This window comes from Stomoxys calcitrans, chromosome 3 (assembly GCF_963082655.1).
Source record: "Stomoxys calcitrans chromosome 3, idStoCalc2.1, whole genome shotgun sequence".
Taxonomy (NCBI): domain Eukaryota; kingdom Metazoa; phylum Arthropoda; class Insecta; order Diptera; family Muscidae; genus Stomoxys; species Stomoxys calcitrans.
In genome coordinates, this window is record NC_081554.1 from 79114813 (window position 1) to 79127268 (window position 12456).

Genomic DNA, 12456 nt, shown 5'->3' on the forward strand with positions numbered 1-12456 from the left:
AGAGGCCTTATGGAGCTGATGTTAGTTATCTTACAAATATTATAGCGACTTTATTAACTAAATTCGGAGAAAAGTGATTATCAACGGTACAGAAGTCATCCAAAAAGACTTCAGTCATTTGGTAAAAATTTCATCTCGCAAAGAACAAAGAGTGCTGGAACAAAGTGGTCAGGGTTGGTTAACACGTTAGAAAAAAACAAGTTATAGTCCAATTCGGCGCATAAATGGATGCTGAACATTGTAGAAGTCATTGTGTAATAGTTCATTCGGATAAGAATTGCGCCTTGTAGGGGCTCAATAAGTAAAATCGGGAGATAGGTTTATATGGGAACTACATCAAGCTATAGATCTATTTTGATCATATTATAAATGTATGTTGAAGGTCATAATCGAAGCCGTTGTACCAAATTTCAGCCAAATCGAATGAGAATTGCGCCCTCTAGAGGCTCAATAAGATCCCAGATGGGTTTATATGGCAGCTGTATCAGGTTCTATACTAATTTAGGCCATACTTAGCACATTTATTGAAAGTCATAACAAAACACCTCATGCAAAATCGGATGAGAATTGCGCTCTCTATTGGCTCAAGAAGTCAAGATCTAAGATCGGTTTATAAGGCAGCTATATCAAAACATGGACCGATTAGGCCCATTTACAATCCCAACCGACCTACACTAATAACAAATATTTGTGCAAAATTTCAAGCGGCTAGCTTTACTACTTCGACAATTAGCGTGCTTTCGACATACAGACGGACAGACGGACAGACAGACGGACGGATATGGTTAGATCGACTTAAAATGACATGACGATCAAGAATATATATACTTTTTGGGGTCTCAGGCGCATATTTCGAGGTGTTACAAACGGAATTACGAAATTAATATACCCCCATCCTATGGTGGAGGGTATAATAATTAAAAATGCATTAATGTCGGCCGGGCCGAACTTTAGATACCCATCACCTCCGATATATACTCATAATAAACACCTTTCGTCATAATACGGCGAAAATGCATCATTTATGAACCAATAGAAGCCTTATGTGTTTATTGCATGCAAAATGCACCTTTTATGGGCATAACAACTTAAATCGGGAGATCGGTCTATATGTGTACCAGCTATATCCAAATAAAGGCCGATCTAATTTAGCATTCCAAAACTATGTGGCCTAATCTAGACTTCAAGAGGTCTACTGCTTTGCTGTCATTGGCTAGAACAGATGTCTCAATCATTATGTCCGTCATGACAGGTCACTGTCTAATCGAAAAACATGCTGACAGACTGAATGCCAGCAACGACTTTTAGAGAAGTTATAAGGGCATCGAAGAAGAAAAGACTATAGAACACGTTCTGTGTGCTTGTCCCGCACTGGCAGTTAGAAGGAATTCCACTTTAGGTTCTCATTTCTTTGAGAACCTATCTGATTTAGCGGATGTGAACATTTGCAAGTTATTCGATTTTTTTAAAGCGATCTGGATGGTTCGACGGTGGGAACTAGAAGGCATCTTCCTTCTTCTGTTCCTGTGGTATCACAATTGATGAAAATGTCTAAGTGAGTCTGATGGCAGACTGCCACTTAAAACTAACGTATCCTAAATTATAAAAAGCACGGATATCAAAGAGTTTAACAGGGCTAACAGTACCAAATTTCAGAAAATCGAGCAATTTGTTATTCTTTCTATCTCAGCCATATTAAACACGAATGTCGAAGAGCCTAACACAGTCCAGTATATCAAATTTCAGCGAAATCAAATAATAAATGTTCTTTATGGTCTTAAGAACTGAAATCAGGAGATCGGTATATGGCAGATATATACAAATCTGGACCGATCTAGGCCGCATTGACCAAGGATGTTGAGGATCCTAACACAACGGATTGTGCTTAATTTCAGCAAAACCAGATAATAAATTCACCGATATGGGTCATATTCAGTAGGGATGTCTGGGATCCTAACGTAACTCGCTATCCCAAATTTCAGCGAAATCGGACAAACAATGCGCATATTATGGGCCCAAAACATTAAATCGAGAGATCGCTATATATGGCAGCTATATCCAAATCTGGATATCGAGGATTCCAACATAACTAGCTATCCCAAATTTCAGCGAAATTGAACAATAACTGCGCCTATTATGGGACCAAGAACTTAAATCGAGAGATCGCTATATACGGCACCTATACCCAAATCTGGACCGATCTGAGCCAAATCAAACATGGATGTAGAGGGGCCGACCATAACTTACTGTCCAAAATTTCGGCGAAATCACACAATAAATGCACCTTTTATGTCCCCAATACCTGAAATCGAGAGATTGGTCTGTATGGCAGCCAAATCCCAATCTCGGATTGAACTGGGATGTCGACAGGCCTTACACAACTCACTGCCCCAAAGCTCAGCGAAATCGGATAATAGGTTAAGTTAGGTTAGGTTGAAAAGAGGGTGCAGATATTAATCCGCCACATGCCACTATGGATATTAACCTAAGCCAGTAATCAGCTTGTTGTGCTCTCTAAATCGGATAATAAATGTGATTTTAATGGACCTAAGACCTAAAAACGGCAGATCGGTTTATTCGGGGGCTATACGGGGATATAGTCCGATATTGCCCATCTTCGAACATAACCTGCCTATGGACGAAAAAAGAATCTGCGAAAAGTTTCAGCTCAATATCTTTTTTTTAAAGGCTGTAACGTGATTTCAACAGACCGGACGGACGGACAGATATGTCTAGATCGTCTTAGATATTTACGACGATCAAAAATATATATACTTTATAAGGTCGCTAACGCATATTTCGATGTATTGCTAACGGAATGACAAAATGAATACACCCCCATACTTCGGTGGTGGGTATAAAAAGGCTGCATTCCTAGGAAAATGTAGAGTATGACAGTACCTTTGTTTATAGGATCAGAAAGATGGTTTTAGATGTGGAAATATGTTCGAGAAATCTAATCGATGAGATTCAGCATTGGAGGATCTCCATGGAGCACTTTTTTTCAAACCATCGCTACATTAGGTTTTTGAATAGCACGACCAGCGCCGAATACGGAAAATCACACTGGACAAAATTTGGAAGACTACCCAGAGGAAGGCTTGATCAAGAATTGTTCAAGCATAAAAGTCATTGACGACAATATCAACAGGATTACGACTGGGGTATTTCGAAGATAGTTGTCAACCCAAGAAAAACCCTGGATGACCGGTAAGACTCGCAACAAGTGGTTGTGGCAGCCCTTGCTGATGGTCATTCCTGTCATTGTCATTCCTGTTGGTACAACCGGCTGCTATGTAATTGATTAGCAACATTGGGAAAGAGTCCGAAGACTTTATAACAGAGCTTTATTTTACTTTAATGAACAGAGATTGGCTCCTTCTCCAATCTCCGAACCTAGTTTCGAGATGTCTTTTTCACTTGATCAATCCATCGGAGTTTGGTTTCCCCCCTTTGCGTTTTCTATTATGGCCACCTTCAAAGGACTTCTTTTATGGAGCTTCTTTATCCATTCGGGCAACATTTACAACAGAACTTTTTTGTGAACAGGTCGACAGCGTTAATGACGCCGCAAGATGAAAAAACTTTTCTCAAACATCCATGCCCAAACTGAAAATTAGTAGTTGATATGAGAGTGAGAGCAGTGACAATGGGGGACATGTGGAGGTTTTTGATGAAAACGCATTTTTTACAGGATACGATGGGACTCGCGAAGACACCGGAGTTAATCGAAGGTTTATCAATACAGAATTTATGGCAAAGGAAGCCTTGAGGAGCTTCCAACCATTTAAATCATCTGGACCCAATAGAAGTTTTCCCCATCTGGCCACTATTTTCACCGTGTACCCAGGACTTGCATATTTTTTTTTATTTTTCAATCAACCAACACGCAGGGGATGTTCCCAATATATGCAGTGCATTGCGTTGGAGAGTATAGTTAAGGATAGGATAGTAGGCAGTATTGTTTATTGACACTTGCTTTAAATTTCTGGATGTCGTAAGTAGCGGGAAAAACATCTGCCGGAAGTCGATTCCACATACGAACCGTTCTTACGAAAAACGAATTGTCTCTGTAGTACATAGTCCGATCAACTGGCCAATCGATTACAAACCGGTGACCGCTTCTAGAAAATTTTGTATTTCTGACAAACAACCTCAAGTCAGAAATAAAAAGACTGATTTCCGAAGAACACATACCGTGGAAAAATCGGTAGTATAGAGCCACACAACCCACATTTCGAAGATGTTCGAGGAAAACAAAAGAGTTGAATACCCTACCATCTCCAATCAACACCAACGCGTGCCTATGGACACATTCAAGCAGCTCCAAGGATGATTTTGGAGCTCCGGCCCATACATACGAGTTATATTCCATCTTCGGCCCCACTCAGAAATGGCCTGCAAATCCTGGCAGAGTGTTTGCCCATAATCCGCCTCCTGTCTTCAATCTCTCGAAGACTCGGCCTGTGGTCTAATGAAAATGAATGACAGAGGTTGCTGTAATCCGCGAACGAGTAGATCGGATTCGAAGTCCGATCAGACTACGAAAGCCTGGCAGGACTCAAGTGTGGTATTTGTACCCATGCCCGGCAAAGCAAGTTATGCAACACCAAAAGCCCTATGGACCTATAAGCCTTAAGTCCTTTCTATTCACAATCCGGATACCAAAATAAAGAGCAGGGGACTGCCCTGCACGAGGTTATGCATAAAATAGAAGAATCTTTCGATGCGGGTGGATCCTTAGAGAGGGGATAAACTATATGCTAAGGAACATGTGGATTAATTCTATGACATAAAGAAGAAAAAACAAGTAAAAGAGTAAAAGTTCGGCCGGGACGAATCTTATATACCCTATAAAAAATGGATCGATTCGGCCCATTTACAATACCAACCGACCTACACTAATAACAAATATATGTGCAAGATTTGAAGCGCATAGCTACACTTTTTCGAAAGTTAGCGTGGTTTCGACAGACAGTCGTGAGGGGGGACGTATGGCGGACAAACTGACGGACGAACAGTCGGACAGTCAGACAGACGGACGGACATGGCTAAATCGTCTTAATATGTTATGACCATCAAGAATATATATATATATATATATATATATATATATATATATATATATATATATATATATATATATATATATATATATATATATATATATATATATATATACGTTATAGGGTCCTACAAACGAAATGACGAAATAAGTCTACCCCTATCTTATGGTGGAGGGTATATAAAGTGTCATAGGATGGCATTTAATCGCCACTCTTATGGATGACGACTTATGTGGAGTTGGCGATCCTCTTCCAGCTCCTGTAGGTCACCAAGCTCGTTCCGGTGCAAAGGACCGATCGCCGCGGGAACAGGGTAACCATTGGTTATTAAAGGCGCCAATAACTGGCATTGTCATATCGAGCATCATAGACACTCAGTACTTGTGCGAGAGCCGGTGCCGCCCGGCCTCTCTCTGTGACGCTCCACTCGATACCACTGATTGTCCGCGACTGCCATAGCAACTACTCCGTATGGAGCATTCCACTATCCGCAACTTGTGGACGCGCCCAGTAGCTCGCAGCTATGCTTCTCGTGACAGCAATGAACACCACACAAATTGGAGCTCAATGTTTCAGCCTGTCTGATGCTCATAGCTATCCCGTGCCGGGACGATAATATAAAACTTCTAAGAGGTAAGGATCCGAACTAGCTACGCAGAAAAGTCGAAAAAGTATTGGAGATGGCTGGGCTAGAATTAGTGGTCTCAATGTTAACCCAGAAAAGACATAAATCTGCCTATTCAAGAGGAAAACAAAGGTGGGCCAATTTGATGCAACACATTCCCTCAACAAAACAATTTCCATATCTGACAAGCAAGTACTTAGGAGATACCTTGGACGAAAACTGAATTGGAAGTCCTACATTAAAGAGCGTACCGAGAAGGCTCACAGATTTTGACGACTATGTTGAGGGCCAGTATGTTCGAAATAGGGCCTAAATCCGAGGATAGTCCACTGCCGCCACAGGAGCGCTAGAAAAAAAATGTAGCGTAAGGATCATGCAAAACCTTTAGAGAACACGTTGTCTTGGTATAGGCGGGGCTATAAGGACCACGCCCATTAGGACACTGGAGACTATTCTAGATATCCAACCCATATACATGACGATAAGAAACCCGGAAGGAGTGGAAGGGGGTCTCCGACCGGATACCTGAGACGATACTCGAGGTCGTGTGCGAGACACTGCTGCAAGGGCAGTGAAGGCCAAAAAACTGGTGTCAATAAACTTGGTTAACCCGAAGCCTTTCGGGTTCCGAGTTAAGGGCGTCGGCGACAAACGCCCATGTAACACTGTGGAACAGCAAAACTGTCGGTAGGAACACGAAAATCCTATGGGTAGATCCGGATTGTAAGAAAACGAGGCTATTATTGAAATGAAATAAGAAAGGGGTCATAGCTTTCGGTATCATAAGGGGACACATAGAACTGCGCAGGACTGGACTCATAGGTGGGGCAAGTGATAGCATGGCATGGGGCGGATTAATATTAGCACCCACTTTTAACTTAACCTTACCTAAGCATGACAGTAGATAGACTTAGCCTGCTATCGACTAATACAAATATCTTTTGGGGATAATATTCATTTAACATACTCCGTTTCGCTCTAGAAAAGATTTAGAGGAGCAGCACTAAATTAAGTCACAAAGGAAAAATAATCATTTTGACCAATGTCAAAAGCATGGGCTCCAATTAATCCTTCACATTTCAAATTCATACACGGGAGACTAACCAGCTGCAATCACATTCTTTTAAACACAGTTTGGTTGGTTAGGTAAGGTAAGGAAACCAGAGTCATGAACTAAATCTGCACGTCAACTAGTAAAATAATTGATCGATCGATTTCGACTTGTCTACAATCCCAACCCACTAACAGTTCTAGCGAAATTTTACATGCTTTCGATTTTGCCAGTGATACACACAAAATGAGGAAGCTAGTATGCACCCCTCTTCAATATGGAGTGTTCTTAGTGGAGGCAAATTATGTCTATGAACATATCTCCGAATCTGAATCGATTTCAATGAAATTCAGCAGAAGATTTGCTTATAGGGATCAAAATGAAAACGATTCAGAGTTATAGACTTCCCTTTTTGTAAGAAAAAACCTTCCACAACACAGCAAAAAACGTTTCTTTAATAGCTCGGGGCCAGCCCAATGGTCATCTTCTATTAGGTATCACATATACCCAACGCCACCCAAAACCCAACCCTCTAAAATAAAATATTAAATTACATCATATTGAATGAGGTCTTTAAATTCCGCAGTTGAAAAAATTTGAAAATTTCTAAAGCATTTCTTCGTGACATCCTGTTATCCTAAGGGAAAATGGCGTTGGCACTGACTTCCACCACGGAAGAAGGCATTGTGTATTGTTTACCCCCAAAGTGCCTCCGGCTTCTTCTCTGTTCAACGCCTGGTGATAGAGACTCATTTAATGTCCACAATTTATAGATAATTTATTGTTATTCGATACTTATGTTAATGGTTTGACCAAAAATTGTCATCAAAATTTAATGACAGTCATTTTGCAAAAATGGCGAAATAAAATGTAAATCCAGTTATGCTTGATATTTTGAAAGGCCAAGCACTAAAATTAACCTTGAAATAAAGATTAGCGCTTAAAAAATGGAAGAGAACCAAAGTCAAGGTATGGCTTACTATTTTGCCATTGAACAGTAAGAATGCGACAAGGTATTTTATCCAAAAGGGAGGCGGAATAAACCATTGGTTGGGAATATCACCTCATATAGCTGCCATATGAAGAGATCAAGTGAAATTTTTATAAACTCCAACATATAAACCAAGTATTGTCAGAACTAAAAAAGCCCCTATATAAACCGTTCATCCGACTTCATTTGTTAAGACTATAAAGGGCGTAGTTCTTATCACTGGTGAATTGCATAAAAATCGATTCAGAGTTAGTTATAGCTCCCATGTATATGTGTCGGCCAATTTGCACTTCAAGAGCCTTTGCAAGCGCTTTTATCAACCGATCTTATCATTATTTTTCACAAAAATTTCCTCTATGAGTCCAAAAATATGTACGGTAAATTGTATTTAGAGGCAAGATTTTAATAACATTTTTCCAAAAGCAAAATTTCAATGCAATCTTTTAAAACCAAATTTAAATGAAACTTTTCCTTATGCAACAAATTTTAATGAAATTTTTTCCAAAACATAACAATTAAATGACATTTTTTCCAAACGCAAAATTTGAATGATTTTTTTAACAAAATTTAAAAGAGTTTTTTGAACTAAATTTCAATGACATTTTTTTAAGAAAAAAATTTAAGAACATTTGTTAAGGACTAAATTTTAATAAAATTTGTTTCTTAACACAAAATTCTAATGAAAATTTTTCTTAAGAGATTGTTAAATATTGTTTCCTTAAGACAAAATTTGCATTTTCCACATGATACAAATTTTCATCGCCACTCCTATGGTTGACCACAATGAATAAACTATTATGGATGCTGACTGAGGAGAGCTTGAACCCGATACGATACGATATTTAAATACTTCTAAGGGGTAATACTTCTAATACGAACGAGCTAAGTACGAACGAGCTATGCAGAAAAGCCGAAAGAGTCCTGCAGATGGCATATGACTAGGCTAGACCTATGAGTCTCAATATTAAACAAGAAAAGACCGAAATCTGCTTGTTTACGAGGAAAACAAAGGTGGAATAATTTAAAGCACCACGTTTCCTCAATAAAAGGATTTCGATATCCGAAAATGTCAAATATTTAGGAGTGATCTTGGACAGGAAACTGAATGTGAAGTGTAATATATAGGAGCGTACCGAGGAGGCTCACAGATGTTGCGCACTAGACTCGAAATGGGGCGTGAATCCGAGGATAGTCCACTGACTCTGCAGGAGAGTGATTTGACCAATACTTAGTTCCCCCTCAGTCTTTTCGTGGACGACATTGGAGGAAAACTGCAACGTTAGGATAATAAAACAGGTTCAGAGAACATGTTGTCGTGGCAAAGGCGGAGCGATGAGGGCCACGCTCACTGAGGAACTGGAGACTACTCTAGATATTCGACCCATAGGCATACACATTAAGTGTGAGGCAGCCATTGCGGCTATGAGACTTAAGCGATGGGAGAATGGATAGAGGATATGAGCAGGTCACACCATTGCGTTGTAATCGAGGCGATGATAGGAAACCTGAGAGGAATAGAAGAAGCTTCCGATCGGATACCTGCGACGACTCCTAAAGTCGAGTGCGAGTCACTGCTGCCAGCGGCACAGTCTTGGATTGATGGAACCCATCTGAAAGATCATGTTACACGGATGGATCAAAGCTAGAGAACAGAGTGGCCTGGAGGTCTACATTGAGAACCCAGGGAGTGAGATCTGTTTTAGACTACCTAACCATAATAGGGTCTTGCAGACGGTGATCCGATAACAGAATGCGTGAGGTGGTGTGGGGCTAATGCGAGGAAGTCGAGTGTGAAACTTGCCATAAGAGCAATAACAACCCGGGCGGTAAGGTAACCTAACAGTCTTGCAGTGCAAGAATGAGGAGGCCTTCCCTGAGAATGGCACAATCCACATCCTTTGGGTGCCGGGCCAGGATTCACTGAATAAGGTTAAGCCAAGCGATCAGCCGATATACTTTTTTTTAATATTTGGCAGTACTTGGCATTGAGGATGTCAACTTGTTCTCTTTTTACATTCATTCTTTGTTTACGTTTTCTCCTATATGATGACATTTTCAATCGTCAGATTTGACATCCTTAATGATGTTTATGGGGCCTATCCACTTTGTGTTTTGCATGCGGCCCAGCCAAACTAAGCGCGCTTTTACTTGATTTTTCTATTTTTAGGCAACTTGCCAAAAACATTTCAAAACAAATCCTTTAAAAATAATTCCATTGCATTTGTGTTTCACCAGAAGCAATCATTCCTTGACAATACATACACTTTATAAAATCTATCTAAACAATATGTTCCATAATTACAAATTGGAACTAATACCATAACACAAAAAGAATTCACAATCACCTACACATCAAGAAGTTTATTGAAACGTCATATTGCGGCGCTATGATAATCTACAACACAATCAGGTTTTTTTTTCTTCTTCAATAGGCCAACCAATCAAACTGATGGTACCGACAGGATAGGTTTCCTTTCTTTTTTCTACAAATAAGCATGGAGGCGGCCAACTTTTGAAGGTCGATGAGTAAGAAAAAATAACATTCAAAAAACAGCCTTCGTTTCTTCATAAAAATTACTTTAACGCACTTCCACTTTATGCTCGTATTAACTTCATTGAGATCATATCAAAGAAACGATTCCTTTCTTTTGAAAAAGGACATAAATGTTTTCACAGCAACCAATGTTAGTACAACCCTCTGTGTGATGGCGAAAGTGAAGTGTACTTTCAAGTGGAAAAAAGTTTTCACAAACCTTATCAACACACGCACATGTGCAACATATTTATGTACACACCGAAAATGGACATATGGAAGGATACTAAATGGAATGGGGACACATACAAATACACTTGCCGTTCACTCGCACAAAGCCATATAAAAAACAAATAAAAGCGTGCTGAGTTCGACCGGACCGAATCTTAAATACCCTACACCATGGATCGCATTTGCCAAGTCTTTGCCCAGTATCTCTTAATAGGCAAACAAAGCATAATGGATAGAAATTGCCATGGTATTGGGGCCCATTCGAATCATATTTGGCATGCATATTAAAGGTCACAGGAGAAGTAGTTATACAAGATTTCAGCCAAATCGGATAATAATGACGCCTTCCAGAGACCCAAGAAGCCAAGATCCGACATCGGTTTATATGACAGCTATATCCGATAATGAACCGATTTGATTTCGACAGACAGACGGACTAACTTGTCTAAATCGACTTAGAATGTCAAGACTATCAGGATAATATATGTCTTGTAGGGTCCCAGATCAATATTTCGATATGTCACAAACCTAATGAAGTTGTAAGTATACCCCCATGCTATGGTGGAGCGTATAATAATCGTATTGCCGCATATGATGACCCAGTTGTGGAGAAATTTTGGAGAAAAAAGTTAACATCTTCACTTGTGTGTATGAGAATTTATATGCGTTTGTGCGTAGAGATGCGTATCTGAGTGTGAGTGTGTCAAAATACCCTAAGGCACTTCTCCACTCATTTTTACGGCTAAATCACTCATGCCTTGTGAAGATATCCAAAAAAAAACACCAGTTAATATCAAATTGAAACTGGAGTCCTTTACATTGTGTGTGTGTGTGTTAATTTTTCAAGTTATGTCAAAGAAATTTTTTGTGACAAGCTTTTATTTTTATTTCTAACTATAAAAGAACAAAATCGTTTGCAGCCAGGCCTTGTGAAACTAAATTCGGTTTTACCCAAAGTAAAAAACGAACGGACTTGGTTTGTTAAGGCTTTACTAAGACACATGGTAAAGGAACAAGTAAAAGCATGCTAACCTCGGCCGAGCCGAAACTTATATGCCCTCCACCATAGATCTCATTTGTCAAGTTTTTTGCACGGTTATGGATAATTAGTTAAAACAGGTAAAAGAGTACTAGTTCGACCGGGTCGAATTTTGGGAATCCCATGGATTCTGCTAAAATATGAGAGCTATATCTGGATATAGACCGATTTGGACCGTACTGGTCACAGTTGTTGAAAGTCATAACAAAACACTATATGCAAAATTTTACCCAAATCGGATAAAAATCGCGGCTTGTAAGGGCTCAAGAAGTGAAATCGGGAAATCGGTTTCTATGGGAGCTATATTATGTTTTATACCGATTTGGACCGTACTTGGCATAGATGTTGGAAGTCGTAACAGAACAATATGTGTTCCAGTCAAAGCCAAATCGGATTAAAATTGCGGCTTTCAGGGGCTCAAGAAGAGATCGGCTTATATGGGAGCTATATCAGGTTATAGACTGATTAAAATCGTACTTGGCACAGTTTTTGGAAGTCATAACAGAAAACAATGTGCAAAATGTCACCCAAATCGGATGAAAATTGAGTCTTCCAGAGGCTCAAGAAGTCAAATCGGGAGATCGGTTTCTATGGGAGCTACATCAGGCTTTTTGACCGATTTGGACGGAACTTGCTACAGTTGTTGGAAGTCATAACAGAACACTATATAAAAAACTTCAGTCAAATCGGACAAAAATTGCGGCTTCCAGGGGATCAAGAAATCAAATCTGGAGATAGGTTTATATGAGAGCTATATCAGGTTCTTGACCGATTTGAATCGTACTTGGCACAGCTGTTGAAAGTCATAACATAACACTATGTGCAAAATTTCAATCAAATCGGCGAAAATTGCAGCTCCCAGGTGCTGAAGTTGTTGGATGTCATAAGGGAACACCATGTGCAAAATTTCAGTCAAATCG

The 12456-nt window shown here is 39.7% G+C and overlaps 1 protein-coding gene and 1 long non-coding RNA gene across 2 annotated transcripts in view; one reads left to right on the plus strand and one right to left on the minus strand.

Moving 5' to 3' along the window:
* LOC106082742 (probable G-protein coupled receptor CG31760) overlaps nucleotides 1–12456 on the plus strand; it is a 172821-nt gene that overhangs the window by 38933 nt on the left and 121432 nt on the right. The gene's annotated exons all lie outside the window — the stretch shown is intronic.
* On the minus strand, nucleotides 7293–8200 carry LOC106088895 (uncharacterized). Its single transcript, XR_001221526.2, has 2 exons — nucleotides 7723–8200; nucleotides 7293–7662 (listed from the first exon to the last, which is right to left on the minus strand). It is a non-coding gene; the product is annotated as an uncharacterized LOC106088895 (long non-coding RNA).